This window comes from Oryctolagus cuniculus, chromosome 10 (genome assembly GCF_051225735.1).
Source record: "Oryctolagus cuniculus isolate XC-2025 breed Fujian yellow rabbit chromosome 10, ASM5122573v1, whole genome shotgun sequence".
NCBI lineage: Eukaryota > Metazoa > Chordata > Mammalia > Lagomorpha > Leporidae > Oryctolagus > Oryctolagus cuniculus.
The window spans coordinates 43,762,921-43,780,268 of record NC_142876.1 but is presented as its reverse complement, the minus strand read 5'-3'; the positions used below and the strand labels follow the sequence as shown (position 1 = coordinate 43,780,268).

The window sequence follows — 17,348 nt, the reverse complement described above, 5'->3', positions numbered from 1 at the left end:
GCAAATAAAGCAAGTCCTTTAATTCTTTTGTAACATATGACAATGCACAATGAAACAAAACAAAATCAAGTGACAGGGCTGAAACATAATTGAAAAACAGACACACAGACCATGTCAAACCACCTCACAATGAATATTATGAATATTTACAGTCTAAGTTCTGGCACAATCAATGTCTATAAAATGCTTCAAAAAGTCATACTAACTTAAAACTACAAAGAGGTCAGTCCTAGATTGACTTTCATATATCAATAGTTATATTTTAGATGTGAGATGTGTTTGCTTGTATGTGTACATGTTTATTTTGTTTTATTTATAGAATGAGTTTATATGATTAATTTAATAGGTACATATTGCCATGTAGGTGACATCGAAATTAATTAATCCCCTAGCTCAGTCCCTAATTAACTGCAAATTATTTTCAGTTCTCTATATCATTTGGGATAATCATAGAAAAGTTCTCTATTCTTATCTTTCATAATTTCATGCAAAATCATCTGACTGAAAGATGAAGTACTTAATGATACAGAACATTTTTTAATTAAGATAAGCAAATGATAGATAAGAAATAACATGAAAATTAAACTGGATGAGATAGCAAAATAATGTGAAATTACAAAATAAAATTATCTTTTGGGAATCTAGCATTAGGGGCATGCCACCTTCAGGTTTTTCAAACCCTCCACCCAACATACACATTTATGCCTCTGAATTAACCAAGACATTTACAAGCTTTTGTGTGTGTGTGAAAAATCTTTGTGGCTTTATGGGACCCAATTCATTCTAAAATATACTTTTTCAAATGGAAACACTGGGTTTACATCTCAAACTAAATTCCAGAATGATCAAATTCAGACCACAGTGCTGTACCAGGCACTCCTCAGTAAAATCTGGGTAGTGTAGGAAGAGACCCAGCTCTCACCTTTTGTGAACTAGGAAGCAGTTTCTGCAGCTGCCTCAACATATTCTCACTGCTTCCACTGCCAAAGTAGCCTCCAAGGACCAAAGGTAGGAGAGGTGCTAGATTCAGGGTGTATCAGCTAGTTAAGTGAGCTGTCTGAAAGGAGGGCTGGCAACGCTGACAGTCAAGCAGAAGGATGTTTGGAATGTTATTTTTGCAAAAGAGAGAAGGGAGAGGACCCTGAAGTTGAAGGGAAAATCGCAGAAGTGTTTTGAGAAGGAAATTAAAAACCAGGACCTTGACTTGGAAATAGAGAGGGGAATCAAATCTGAAAATTAAAAAAAAAAAAAAAAAAAGTGCCATAAGACAATGTCAGGACAATTTCAAAACCCATGTTGCTTCCTCATTTCATTCTCTGTTTCACCAAGTCTGGAGAAAGCAATCTAGTTAAGAACCAAATAAATATTAAACTACAAAATCAGTGTCTCATTCAAAGACAGGCACTGTGTGGCTCAAAGTCAATATTAAGCCATTTGGGTGTTAGGTACTCATGGCCATCCTTTTCTTACCGAACTATTTTGAGACAAAGGTTTTATAGGGAAAACAGGAATTAGAAGATTCTATTATGAAAAAAGAAATCGAATTCTCTAATTGAAGTTAGCATTTTCAGAAAAGTGCTCATACATTTTATCAGCTATGTTATTAAACCTTTCCTATCGTTCCAGAGATGAAATTAACATAATGTACATAAAACATCAGCAATGTACCTTAATCCAATTATTGATAGCTTATTGGATTCCAAGAGACTTATTTGGGTTCTTTATTATCTCTGTTTTCTCTCAATATCAGGTATACCTATTTCAAATTAATAATATATACAACTATTAGATTTTATTGAATGGATTAAATTGCATTACAAAACACATAAGTCCCTTGAATCTATAAAAGTTTGTTGAAAAGGAAGAACAGAGGGAAACCATTCCTTTAAAATTATTAAGTAGTATTTCCTCTCTAACTTTATTTTTATTTTTAAAAACAAAATAAGAAAACAATAAAATAACAAACTATTAAACTATTAAACAATAAAAATTGTTTTTCTTAATAATTATGCACGTTCCTTCAGAGAAAAATAATAGTGAGGGCAGGATGTTTTTCAGATTGTTAAACTCATCTTCTAAAAAACTAGAATAATGTCTTGCCTGAATAGAACTAGAAACTCTTTAAGGCCATCTGATAACCTAATATATCAAGGTTTTAGAAAAAAGTAAACTTAAAAATAAAACAATTATGAACTCTGTCCTTATGAATGAGAAAATAAGCAGAAATATAGTATTAGCCTACAGATAAATAGTGCAATTTTGAAAATAGAATTGGTCTACATTTATTGTAGAACCATAATTGGATAGCTGTAAATTGACATAGAAGTCACCTAGTACATTTTTCTTCCCTGAAGTCTGAAGAAATTGAAACCCAAATAGATTAGTAACTTGTCCAAAGACAAATTGAGCTAGATATAGAACCCAAATTTCATCTCTTCCAATACTCAAATCATTCACTCTCCCATATTCAACTCTATATTCAGTATCTTTACGTAACTTATCATTAATGTAAAAATAAATTCTTTCAAAAATCCTTATGTACAAACTCTCATGTTGAATCAAAAAATAAGCAGACCATAAGACTTTTACATGGATGTATCACAATTCTCATAATTGGTGTGACATCACTGGACAGAATTAATTCATAAAATTTATATTACAGTCAAGGAAATACATGTATCTTTCAGATATCACACACTGTGTGTGTGTGTTTAAGATTTTAGTATATCTCACATATATAATAAAATATGTACCTCCAAATAAAACCAGGATTATAATATCTTATTTTTAGATAAATATTAATAACAGCTGCCTCAGTTGCCAGTATTGTGCAGTAGTGGGTAAAGCTACCACCTTTGATGCTGGCAACCCATATGGGTTCCAGTTGTAGTCCCAGCTACTCCACTTCTTATCCAGCTCCCTGCTAGGAAAACCAGAGGAAGATGCTCCAAGTGTTTGGGGCCTGCCACCCATATGGGAGACCCAGAAGAAACTCCTGGCTCCTGGATACAGAGTGGCAAATCCCTGGCAATTGTGGCCTTCTGGAGTTGAACCAGTAGATGGAAGACTCTCTCACTCTCTTTCTCTCTGTAACTCTACCTTTCAAAATAAGTAATAAGGGGCCGGCGCTGTGGCGTAGCGAGTAAAGCCGCTGCCTGCAGTGCCGGCATCCCAAATGGGCATTGGCTGAGGTCATGGGTGGTCCACTTCCTATCTAGCTCTCTGCTGTGGACTGGGAAAGCAGTAGAAGATGGCCCAAGTCCTTGGGCTCCTGCATCCATGTGGGAGACCTGGAAGAAGCTCCTGGCTCCTGGTTTTAGATCAGCACAGCTCCGACCGTTGCAGCCAATTGGGGAGTGAACCAACAGATGGAGGACCTCTCTCTCTGCATCTCCTTCTCTTTCTGTGTAACTCTGGCTTTCAAGTAAAATAAATAAATCTTAAAAAAAAAAACAAATAAACAACAAAATAAGTAATAAATCTTTAAGAAAAAATTAATAGCTGACTTATGCTTAGCTCTTAGGATATTCATGCATCAGTACAAAAAGCTTGGATTCAGTACTTAATCTTCTAAACAATCCTAAGGAAATCTACTTATATTTCTTATGTTTTAGAAAAAATAAATTACAGTTTTGACAAATTATATTTCTTGACCCAAAACATGTGGAAATACTCACATCTGTGGAGATACTTGGATTCAAAATTAAGTTTGGTGGAAGATTGGGAATAATACTTAATGATAAGGAATTATTCTTTTAGAATTTAGGCCTCAGTGAGCATAAAGAAAGCTAGAACTCTTAAATTCTATACATTCCTGTGAAGAATCATTAATCCTATTTTGCATTTAATCAAATAGTATATTAGAATCTCCCTAACATCCTTCTCTTAGAGTAACTGAAATCCTCCTCACTACCTTCCCTATTAATCCTTTAAAGCACATCTTCATTAATAGCACAAAGATAAAAGTGTAACTTGTCTAAGTTATGCTACCATGTTCTAAGCTGATTACATCTAAATCCACAAAGTTTTAATGTAGGAGCACCCAGAGGCACAACAAATTGTGGTAGATTAAAAATAATAAAGTTTAGTTTCGGGTCCAAATTGAAAAAGCAAGAGCCAGGCAAAGAAGCTCTGTCTTTTCTGTGAGGCAACAACTTTAAAAATCCCTTTGCTTTTAATATGGATGAGCCAATAATAAATTGCCAATGTTTCCCAAAGTTCAGCTACGTGATGCCTGGTATTATTTTTCCCCCATAGTTTGGCTCGTAACCATATTATAACTCAAAAAGTTAATATGTTTTGCTCCTTATGAGAGCATTTTTTTTTTTTTTTGACAGGCAGAGTTAGACAGTGAGCGAGAGAGATGGAGAGAAAGGTCTTCCTTTTGTCAGTTCACTCCCCAAATGGCCTCTACGGCCGACATGCTGCGCCAGTTCGAAGCCAGGAGCCTGGTGCTTCTTCCTGGTCTCTCATGCGGGTGCAGGGCCCAAGCACTTGGGCCATCCTCCACTGCCTTCCTGGGCCACAGCAGAGAGCTGGACTGGAAGAGGAGCAACCGGGACAGAATCCGGTGCCCCAACTGGACTAGAACCCGGGTGCTGGTGCCACAGGCGGAGGATTAGCCTAGTGAGCCACGACGCCGGCCCTATGAGAGCAATTTTATCAGAGAAATTTAAAATTATTATTTAGCATGAGGTCTGATAGTCATCTTTATATGATATTTTTTGGTTACCACATATGGTAGCTCAGAATTTATTCTCATTTCATTGTTTTAGGGTTCTCCCAACACATAATTAGCCAGGTATGTTAACTTAGACTCCCCAGGGACAAGTGTTAAAGATCCCCTCCCTCATCAATAAGAGTGACCATGAACCTAATAAGCTTCCATATAATAACTGGAGATAAGAATATTTTGACAGAAAGATCAAATGCAAAAAATTAAATAGATAATTTATGAAATAACATTTTTCCTTTGGGTTGAAGTTATCTCAGTAAATACACTATTTGGTATGTATCTCAGAAGAAGATTTGAAATAATGATTAAAATTGTATATAGTTATACACTTTACATAATCTATACAAAGAAGAGGAAGATTTGTTATCTATTTTTCTCTTTGGATGTAATAGATAATGTCCTCACTAATTATCTCTTCATAATTAACAGTCATTCTCAATTGGGATCTGAGTTGAACTCTCCCTAGCACTGTTCTTATCGTAATAATTATCTCTGCTCAAATCAGTGGCGGCTGTGTCATTAAACAGATGGCTAAACTGTCACATGGAGCTTTTGGAGTTTAAAAGGTAGCATTTTAATTGGGGACTTAAGACATGATTGCTGTTGGCACAACGTGAAATGTGTCTTTTCTTATACATGCCAATAAAATCACCACACTAATAACCTCTTCAATTTTTTGGTCTTAAAACTGCAAATTAAAACTTTATAGAGTTGTCTGAACTTTGCACATTTAGAATGCTGCAGGATTTGTATAATTTTTAAGTCAACAAAAATAGTAAAAAAAATGTAAAGTTACATATAGTTAATGCTTTCCAGACTCGGGCTTTTATGTAAAGATTAAGTAGATAAGGCCAAACCAGGAATAACAGTGATGTCTACCCAATAAGGCTCTTGGAACATAATTAAAGTGAACAATTCCATAGCAGAGATTAGGTAGGGTCTCAAATTACAATTATTTCTACAAATCTTGTAACTTTTTAAGATACATAATTAAGAACTTCTATTGCATGGATGCTGTCTCTCCCAAATAGTGCTTGTATGGCTAAAGGCATAATGGTACAGGGTGGATAGAAAGTTTCAGCTTCTAAATGATCCCTTCTGTTACCCATGTGGCTTTATTCACAGATGTCAGTAGAATAGATAGTTGAGCAAGTAAGTCAGTCTGACCTAGAAATTATCCTGTAATTAGCTACTTGCCATCTATGTAACTGCTGTTTCAATATAATTCCTCAGATTCTTAGTCATTCCTGCTAGATATCAATATTTTCATTTTTATAAATATAAACAGGTTAAGTTAGCAAATCCTGTAGAGGAAAAAATAATTTCCATATCATGGGCTGCTTCTTAGAATTTTATAAACATAAATTCTATGTACATAAGGAACCAGTATCTTCAAGTATTTATTAATTATATTTAATAAGTACTTTCCATGTCAAGAACTGTGCCAATTGCAGAAATATGACCATAAACAATAAGTTTCTGCCATAATAAAGTACATTTTACAAGCTATTACAATGCCTAGCATGTAGAATATAAAATACATGGAATAAAATATTTTAATTACAGATTTAAAATCTTTTATCAGCAATTCTGGAATCTAATATTATACAAATGAGAAGATTTTTCAAAAACTTAGGGATACCTCAGTTGGCAGAAAAAAACCTGACATGTGAATACTTGCAGTCTTTTTTCCCCCTCATATTGGTAAATACGCATGTGTTTTACTGCAGAATTACTAATATATTTTATTTGCATATGTTATATTTTCCCAATCTACTTTACAGGTGTGTTATGCAATAAACAGAGTATGTTCTCTACCATGTCCCAAAACGTTAAACAATCAAATTTCAGAGCCATTGATAATCCAAGATTTTAGATGAGGGCTGTGGATGTGAACTAAGTAATAAAGTAGTGATTTAACAGTCCTTAACCTGTACTGTATGGTTTTGATGGAAATGATAAGCAAAATACCTCACAACTTTACCCTATACCTGGGCAATCATGGGAATTCACCCTCTGTTCCCAGTAACCGACTCAATAGATCAACATTAGATCTTTTTTAAGGAATTTTTATTTATTTTTATTTATTTGAGAGAATTAACGACAGAGGGAGAGACAGAGAGAAATTTCCTCCGTCTGCTGGTTTACTCCCCAAAAACCACAACGTCCAAGCTGGGACAATCGGAAGCCAGGAGCCATGAGCTTCTTCCAGGTCTCCCATGTGAGTGCAAGGGTCCAAGGACTTGGACTTCTACTGCTTTCCCAGGTACTTTAGCAGGGAGCTGGATTGGAGGAGTAGCAGCCGGGACACGAACAGGATACCAGTGCCCATAAGGGATGCCAGTGCTGCAGATGGAGGTTTATCCTGCTATGCCACAGTGCTACCCCCAACGTTGGATCTTAATAGGGTCAAAATTCTTTCATGGCAACTAAGAACAGGGGTTGGAGAACTGCTGTGGGGTTGTGAGTTTTAAGAATAGATGCTTAGGGGCTGGCACTGTGGTGCAGTGGGTTAAAGCCCCAGCCTCCAACACCAGCATCCCATATGGGTACAGGTTTGAGTCCTGGCTGCTCCACTTCCTATCCAGCTCTCTGCTATGGCCTGGGAAAGCAGTAGAAGATGGCCCAAGCCTTTGGACCCCTGTACCTGCGTGGGAGACCTGGCTCATGGCTTTGGATTGGTGCAGCTCCGGCCATTGCAGCCTACTGGGGAGGCTTCTCTTTCTCTCTGCCTCTCCTTCTCTCTCTGTGTAACTCTGTATTTCAAGTAAAATAAATAAATCTTTAAAAAAAAAAAAAAAGAATAGATGCTTACAACTGCTGATGGCCACATTCCCCTGTAATAGGTAAGGAGGACTTGTCTGAGAAGTAAATCAACATCCGCGAGAAGCAGTTAAGAAAGGAGAGCAGCAAACCCCTAACATTTGAGCCCATGGATCCAGCCATGCATGAATCCCAGGATTTTCCAGTTTCTTGAGAAAATGCTGGTCACTAATTTACACTTGATATAAGCCAAAAGGCCAAGAAGTGATTGTCCTTGACTAATTTAAGAAGAGTTTGATTGTGTTTTCAACAAAAATGTAATCTAGGCCAATTAACCTTCATCTAGGATATCATTAAAAGTACTTAATTTATTAATTAATGGTCTATGTTTTGGACTTAATTTTAGAATATTATTGGTCTTTAATAATGATCTTTCACAAATGCATGGGGAACTGATGCCTATTTATAATTGATACCTCAAAGCACAGTTTACCTAATATCTGAACATACCACTGACCAAGACACAAGATAAATTTCAACTAAAATAATAAACTCTAGCTTTTAAGTAAATGATCTTTTATTTTAATTTCTACTAGGAAACACCATTTAATTATGAAAATAGCAATTACACATAGTTAGACAGTTAATTATAAATTGCAGAGACTTTTTTCCCTAATAATTTATTTGCAAAATTAAAGATGCACATCAATTCTATTCATACAGTTATTAACACTACTTTTTTGTGGTAATCACCAAGTATCTACTATTAAAAAGCTATTGAAAAATAAAGTTTCAGGATTGAAAAGAATTAGAATTAAATGACATATAACTGTCTTCTTTAGGGAAGATATCTAGTTACTTAAAATATATTAAGCTATATTTTTAGTTAGCAGTAGTATTTTTAGTTTTTTATTAGTATCTTTTAAAAATGAAATACTGATTGCATGATACTGTGAAACACATAGCACACAAGAAAAAAGAACTTATCTTGCTACTGATTAGCACATTAATAAATCTCTTCATTCACTCAATCTTTCATTCAACAATTTTCATTCAGTTGACTATGAATTGAACAGCTTCCGAAGCAGCTCCTGTACTAAGTGAGACATTGTGGGTGATACAGAGATGAACGAGTTAAGAAGCATAGTATTCAAAGGACGTAACTTCTTAGTAAGAAGCTAAACCCATATATAGATAACAGTAATATAAGACAGGATAAAATAAAACTACAAAAAATGTACCACAAGTACAATTTGCACAAACAGAAGAGAGAGAGAGAGAGAGATTTGAGGCTGCTGTTGGCTGGAAGTGAGGATTAAACAGATAAATAGATTCTGCTCAGTCCTGCGAGTACTTTGAACAATTGAGGCAGTGATGATTTTCCAGCAAAGGAAACCGTGGAAATCACTTGCAGTTGAGACTGCATTTTATCATGTTCTTCATATGCAGCAGGAGGTCCCAGGTAGGAGCTTTCAACAATTTTTATTCAAGTCCTGTTGTTTCTATCTTTTCTTATAGGGAATTTAAAGCTCAGAGTTTAAAAGGTCCACAAGTTACAATTACTAAAGCACACACTTAAACCAAGCTCCATTGATGATAAAATCGGGATACTTCTCTTCAGATTTGCACATCAATCCTGCTAATTTCTGTTTTTTCCTCTGGGGTTAATTACCTCTATCTTTGAGTACATTTTGCCTGCCCAGAGTCTGGCTAAGAGGTGATGTCTGTAGTTGTCTGAAGAGTTGCATTCCTTCTTACTATCAAAGTACAATCTGGGCTGGCATTGTGGTGTTTTGGGTAAGGTTGCTGCCTGCGACATGGGCAACCCATATAAGTGACAGTTCGAGTCCCAGTCATTCCACTCCCAATCCGGCTCCCTGCTAATCCGTCTGGAAAGGCAGCAGAAGATGGTCTGAGTCCTTGGGCATCTGAATCCATGTGTGAGACCCAGAGGAAGCTCCTGGCTCCTGGCTCCTGGCTCTAGTCTGGCCCAGCCCTGGCCATTGCAGCCATTTGAAGAGTGAACCAGCAAGTGTAAATCAATCAATCTCTCTCTCTCTCTCTCTCGCTCTCTGCCTCTCGCTCTCTCTCAGTAACTGTTACTTTCAAATAAATAAAATAAATATTGAAAAAATAACAAAAAAGTACAGTTTAGCTGGGCGTTGATATGTAAGTTAAAGGAACTTCATTAACAATTGGGTGGGTTTTTGCTTAGTACTTTAAAGCTGTCTCTGACATCCACTATGAAAATAAGAAGTTGTTACTCGGATTTAGATTTAGATTTAGATAATCTCTTGGTTCTTCTGGCCACATATCTTTGTTCTGTTGTGGTTGTACGATGATATTCCTGGGTATGATATGGATGCATTTTATTTATACTGCTCAGTACTTGTCTACTTTTCTGTTCCATAGGCCCCAGGGTTCAATCAACTTGGGAAAATTTGCATCATTGTCTCCTTGAATGTTACATTTTCCTTATTTTAATTTCTCCTTTGAAACACCTATAGGGGCCAGTGCTGTGGCATAGGGGTAAAGCCACTGCCTCCAGTGCTGGCATCCCATATGGGTGCCAGTTAAAGTCCCAGCTGCTCCATTTCCGATCTCTGCTATGGCCTGGGAAGGCAGTGGAAGATGGCCCAAGTCCTTGGGACCCTACACCTGCCTGGGAGACCTGGAAAAGGCTCCTGGCTCCTGGCTTCAGATCAGTGCAGTTCTGGCCATTGCGGCTATCTGGGAAGTGAACCAGCAGATTGAAGACCTCTCTCTCTCCCTCTCTCTCTCTCTCTGCCTCTGCCTTTCAAATAAATAAATAAATAAATCTTTTTTTAAAAAAAGAAACACCTATAAATCCATATTTACTCATCTGTTCCTCATCTTAAATTCTCATTCATATTTCTCCTCTATTTTTATTTTGTGTAGGTAATTTCTATACTTCTATGTTCCAATGTATTGATTTGTTCCTTGTCTATACCTTAAATTCTGTTTAATACATCTAGTAAGGTTGTAATTTCAATGCTTATACTCCCTGTCATATTTATCACTGGATATTGTAATTGGAGGATTCTTAATTTCCTTTTACTTTGCCAGGACTCTAGCTTTATATAGTTCTCAGCTTATTTCCCCACCTAATCACAAACTAAAATGCATATATCCTGTACACAGTGGGCATTCAGAACCCTACCCTAATTTATGTAAGTCTACATTCACTTTTCTGTCTTCATAGGTTATTACCCTATCTAGTTAAGAGCTTATAATTCTGTCTATAAGTTTCTTCTTTATTTCAGGTACCTGGGAATTTATTTTTCCTTCTTTTGATGTTAGATAGATATTTAGACAAATATTATATTCAGGGTTTGTGTTTGTGGTAGGAAGACGGTGGGGTGCATGTACATAATGGGGTATTCCATGACACTCTGCTCAACCTCTTGATAAAACTAAAAGATTCAATGATGAGTAACTGTGAGATGTTGGATATAGTCTTTAAAAATTTAATTATCTTCAATTTTTCAAACAGTTAGTAAAATAATGGGAGAAGACTACCCATAATCCCTGAGTCAGAGAATATCAGTGCATCAATAGACAACATATTGAGAGATGGAGTAGCAGTTCCTTGTGATGAGCTAATGTGTGAAAAGAAATGACTAAGCATATTGGAAGAGAGAAAACAAAGGTTTCAGGGTATATGTTAAATATTTTATGTATATTATGTACCCTAGGCAGGAAGTGGAAGCCAATTGAAAATTAGAAAACGTGTATATGTAGGTGTGCCTAAATATTGTCTAAAGATCTGTCAGAAGCAAAAGAGTTGAATCTTTGAAACTTTGGTGGTGCATACAATTTTTTATGTGGCATCTTTTCTAAGTTTAAAAATCCATAAATAGAACATAATTTTGCTTATAATTTTATATCTTTTTTGATGTAGTATTCAGGCTTCACAAATCTTAATTTTACCTTTGCCAAAGCATGTTGTGTATGGAAGAAATTAATGACAAAGTAAGATGTTGAAGATTATGCAATATTATGGGTATGAGGCATGAAGGGTATGAAGGTATGAGGTATGAATGATAGCAGATAAAATTGTAAACTATGGGACTTACTTGAAAGCATAGGAAAGAAAGAACAAGCAGAATTCAGTGAGTAGTGGGGTGCAAGGTGCAAGTATGAAGAAAGTCAAATCTCATTCATTTGTGATTAGTGGTGTAAACAACAATGGAGGTGTTATCAACAGAAGCAGGCAAGTTAAGAGGAATTTCTTGGTGGGTTGGCTGATGAGGTGGAACACCAGCATAGAGAAAGGGTGGTGGAGAATGTAAAGGAGTCAGCGTGATATAACAATAATTGGCTGACATTTGGAATGAGATATGGAAAATTTGTAGATACAACTTTGATAGCAGGGTACTTTGGACAAGAGTAGACATTTTCAACTATAGTTAGGGTTACACACAGTACATGGCCAAACAGAATCATAGGAATGGCTCCAAAGCAAGGTAAATGAGGAAGGATTAAAACATCGAGGCTTCGAGAAAATGAGGGTGATTGGTTGAGGATACAATCTTGGGATTTGGTGTGAATCAGTCATATGGCCTATATAATAATTCATAATATAATAATTCAATAATATAACTAATTTCACATGTGGTAGGAACCAGTCGGAATGGCCTGCATGTGGGACTGTAGCACAAGAACCAGTGGCAATAGATGTAATCTTTGGGTACAAAAGACTCTTTGGAGAACCTATCATTGAAAGAGTGACTCAAATTATAGAAGAGGAATGAGGGACTGGCTTTTTTTTTTTTTTTAACTTTTATTTAATGAATATAAATTTCCAAAGTACGGCTTATGGATTACAATGGCTTCCCCCCCATACCGTCCCTCCCACCCACAACCCTCCCCTTACCCACTCCCTCTCCCCAAGGGACTGGCTTTTTTACAAACTCTGGGTCTTTCCTGGTAACCACTCCCCCTTTCCAAGCTCATAAGGAGCCTGGCAATGGAGAAGGGCTCACTGTCTTCCCACAGACTCAGTAGAGGCAAGTTACCGAAATCTCTCTCCCTCCCTCTCTCTCTCTCTCTCACCCCACCCCCTCTCTTATCTTTTCCCTTCCCAGTCCACTTTGTTCCTGAACATGGCCCACATTTGCGTGACTTCCTCACCTTTTTTAAAAGAAACTTTATCACTTTGTAAGTTGAAAAAAAAAAAAAGCAAAAAACAAAACTCTGGGTCTTTTTTCTCAAGAAGAAGAAAAGAAACTTTCTTCTCCTTCAGGGAAAGGGGAAAACTGAACACGTGAAAGAGCAGGAACAGTTGTTGGAACCACGTTCTGAAGAGGGTAGCATGGTATGGGAGCAGAGGCAGCAGGATTATTTATCAAAGGTAAATAAAAACAGACATTTCAGATGATACTGAAAATTGTTAATATTGCTTTGGGTGCTAAGTCTACTATATATTCATGCTGAAGCACAGATCACTGATGTTGAAAAGATGAAAAAATTATGAGACTAGAAGATCAGATCAAGATTATTGAGGAGGATATTATAGATTGTAATTTAAAATAAATATTATGAATAAAGAACTTAGAGGATGTGAAAGTATTCTAAGAGATGGCGGATGACAACTAGGCGAGAGAGGGCAAAATTGGTACAAATAGCAGGTGGGGATACAAACAAAATGTGTTTGCTAATTAGCATCAATTAAGTTAATTGGTCACCAAGAGACCTGTATTCTTGTACCCATGTTTTGTGAAGGATAATGTGCATGATAATAGCAATGTGGGTATTATAAAGTTTTTATCAAGATTTTGTATGAAGAGCTAGTTTTGTATATGATAAGATTTTCACTTTAAAGAAGCACTTTAATTCATGTTGATAACATCTCTGTTTGCTAAAAAATGAATCACAAGTGTCAATGTAGTTTTTTCAGTGCTTGTGGTGCCAAGGAAGATGTGAATTGAAAACAAGGTCTGATTTCTCAATTCTTGGTCTGCATGAGACAAGTAGAAGCAAATGATATTATAATATCCCCTCACAAATATACAATTTCCTTAACGAGAAAGGTTTATCTTCTGATATTCCTAGAACTGGGGCTATTTACTTATTTTAAAATTTATAGCTCAGCCTTTCTCCTAAAATATATATCAGATCTACAAAGGAAATCTGTTCACCAAGATAAACAGAAAGACAATTGGGACGATGAAAAGATTTTGGCTCTGAAATTTCCGGGGAAGGCACAAAGTGTATATACTGGGGAGGACGTTGTGGTACAGCAAGTTCAGCCGTGGTAGAGCAAGTTCCGCTGCTCATCTGTAATGACAGCATTCCTATTCCTGTACTGGCTGCTCCACTTCTGATCGCCTCCCTGCTAATGTGCCTGGGAAATAGCATATCATGGCCTAGTACTTGGGGCCCTGCCACCCATATGGGAGACTCACATGGACTTCCAGGCTCCTGGCTTCAACCTGGCTCAGCCCTGGCCATTGCAGCCATTTGGAGTGTGACCCAACAGATGGGAGATCGGTTGATCTCTCCCTCTCCCTTCCCTTCTCTCTCTCTCTCTCTCTCTCTCTCTCTGTAACTCTGCCTTTCAAATAAATAAAATACATGTTTCAAAAATAAAAATGAACATATTAAGTTACGTAGTTCTGGTGATGACAGCAAATGAAAGTGCTCTCGTTTTTCAGGAGAAACATTTTTCCTGCATTAAATTCTATACGAATCTTCTGAAGTGAGGACTCAGAGTAAACATTTAGTAGCCTAATGGGCATTGTCTTTGGTCAAATTTTACAAAACCTTACACATAACATATTTCTACAAACTAAAGTAGTCAATCACATAATAGTAAAAGGAACTAAGTCATTTTTCAGTAAACTGAGGATATAGAATTCCAATATCTAGGCTACTTGGCCTATCTGTGTTCAGTGGCAGAATGGGACAGAAACTCTCTTAGACTGTATCTTCCCTAAATGTTTTCACTTGGATTTTATAGAAATACATGTAAAAATATGGAACATGGTAAAAGAGTCTCAATAACGCAAATCCAGGAAACAAAATAGAGAAAAGCCTATCACATAACAGAGGTCCCTACTTAGCAGTGGTCAACCCCACCTTGTTTATAAAACTTGATTTTATGATATTTTGTATTATGTGTACTTTTAACTTTAAGACCAGGACACCTTGGAGACATGCATTTGTTTTTTCGAGCAACCAACAAAAGTAGCCAAAGTAACTTTGTGAGTCAAAGCTATACAATATAATAAATAATAATTTGAAATACACTATTTGTCCAAGGATTAACTTAATGGCCTTTTAACTCATTGGGTCCTTTGGATCAAGTTTTTTGCTTATTTGTTTATTTATTTCATTTATTCAAGTGCTTTTTATATATATTTTAAGTACTTCATATATTTATGTATATTTCAAGTACTTTATTCAAGTACTTTGAATCAAGCTTTTTATATTTCTTTTTCACAAAATCTGACCTTTGTATCCAACAGGAAAGGTTTTTATGATTTGAGATGATTGTTCATGATGAATTGATGAAAGGGTGTAGAAAAGAATTAGAATATGTTATTTTACTTTATACATTACAAAAACTACGCAGAATGTGACACAAAAATTTTGGCTGCTTTAAGCAATCATGACTTGTGGGTTGATAATTTCAGTGAAATAAGAATGCATAATACATTAAGGTGTTCAAGCATGCAGTGAACTCAATTAAAATTCTTATGTGGGTATATAAATTCTTTAGGGATAGTATAAGAATAATTTATTATGAATAGATTGTGTATTAACGATGGCAGCAAGTCAGTTAAGTGAATGTTAAGATTTCCAAGTTTAGCATTGATGTATATTGTGATAAACCACTTCTTTGGGAATATCCTTTTGAATTTCTTATAGTCAATAGGAAACATGTAACTCAATATTTTATGTTTCTAATTAAGGAGTCTTCTGACCTTAAAGATCCTAACTAACGGGAATAGCTAAGCTTGCTGGCTGCTGTTTTCACTTCGCAATACAGAATCCCCTACTAAGTAAACCTACACTTTACAATTCCATTTTGTAAATGTATTAAAATTTCAAATAGGCTTTTTAAACTTTTTACATATTATAGAATTATATATATATAAAATAATTATATTATATGCTGAAAATAACACATTTCCCTCATAGCTACCCACTCAAAACAAAATAAAAAAAAGCTTTTTATACAATGTTGTTATAATTAAAAAAAGAAAACACCTGTGGATGTCATATTAAATCACACTTAAAAATTATGAGGGCAAATATTCATGTTAAATATTTACTTATAAATACTATCTGTACAAGCCATGCCTTTTCCTGTCTTTGGGTAAGCACGAGTATTCAAAATGACAAAAGTTTTACCTACCATCTATTACAATGGAACAATAAATAAGACAAAAAAAATTCCGAGTGTCAGCTAGATAGTAGACATAATGTGTTATCTGCCATAGTGTATCACTAAATAATATGGCCTAAACTACAATACTTGTTTTACCTAGATCATTCATTTAACAATTACATGAAGGCTTACAGTGTTACTTAAGCATTCCATTCCACACAACTTGTCACCTCAACAAATCACCATAATCAGAGAATATGTGACACATTTTTTAATAAAGTGTTCTCTTTTTTAAAAAAAAAAGAATTATTTATTTATTTGAGAGGCAGAGTTACAGACTTAAAGGGAGAGACATAGAGAGAGACTTTCCATCTACTACTTTACTCCCAGATGGCCACAGTGGCATGAGCTCAGCCTATCCAGAGCCAGGAGCTAGGAGTTTCTTCTTGGTCTCTCATGTGGTTGTAAAGTCCCAAGCACTTGGGCATCTTTGCTTTTCCAGGCCATAAGCAGATAGCTGGATTGGAAGAGGAGCAGCCAGGACACCAACAGGTGCCCAAACAGGACGCCAGTGCCACAGGTGAAGACTTAACATAGTACCACAGCGCCAGGCCCAATGATGCTCTTTTCTAATTAAAAAGTCAGATATGTCTTATGTTTCTCTTTATTATTTTGTCTAACTGTAATGTATATACTGAATAAATGAATAATTGAATAAATTGAAATTATTAAAAGTAAATATGTATTTTCTAAATGACATATTTACATCAAGAATAGTTTGTAAAATTTCTTGATATTGCAAATCAACTTTTTGTGTCCTGAGGTGAGTGTCTGGTGCAGAAATTAAGATAATGGTTAAAATGTCCGCAACCCATATCACAGTACCTGGATTAGAGTCCTAGCTCTGTTTCCAATTCCAGCTTCCAACTAATACCCACTCCAAGAGGTAGCAGGTGTTGGATCCTGGGACTTGAGTCCCAGCCACCACTGGGAGCCTTAGTTGAAGTTCCAGGTTCCTGCTCTCAGCCTGGTCCAGCCCCAGCCCCAGCCCCAGGTATTGCAGGCATTTGGGCACTCAACCAGAAGACAGGAGATGCCTGTCTGTCTCTATGTCTTTCAAATAAATAAATAAGCAACACTAAAAAAATACATTGTGTAGTATAAGGTTTATACTAGATAACCATGGTAAACTGAATATAATATAAAAATGGCAATAAATTTTGAAAAAAAAAATGGTCAATTCAATCCCATCAAGGTGGCATGTACCAATGCCATCTCACTAATCCCAGTGATCAATTTCTGTTCACAATTGATCATAATGATAGGACTAAGAACCAAAGGGATCACAGAAACAAGATTAGTGTCTGCAAATACTAGCTGATAGAATAAAAAAAAGGGAGAGAACGATCCCACATGGGAAGTGAGATACACAGCAGACCCATAGAATGGCAGATGTCCTAAACAGCACTCTGGCCTCAGAATCAGCCCTTAAGA

General features: G+C 36.1%; 1 protein-coding gene across 13 annotated transcripts in view; it reads right to left on the bottom strand.

Moving 5' to 3' along the window:
* The window catches only part of NOL4 (nucleolar protein 4), a 373,533-nt gene that overhangs the window by 76,046 nt on the left and 280,139 nt on the right, over nt 1-17,348 (bottom strand). The window lies entirely within an intron of this gene.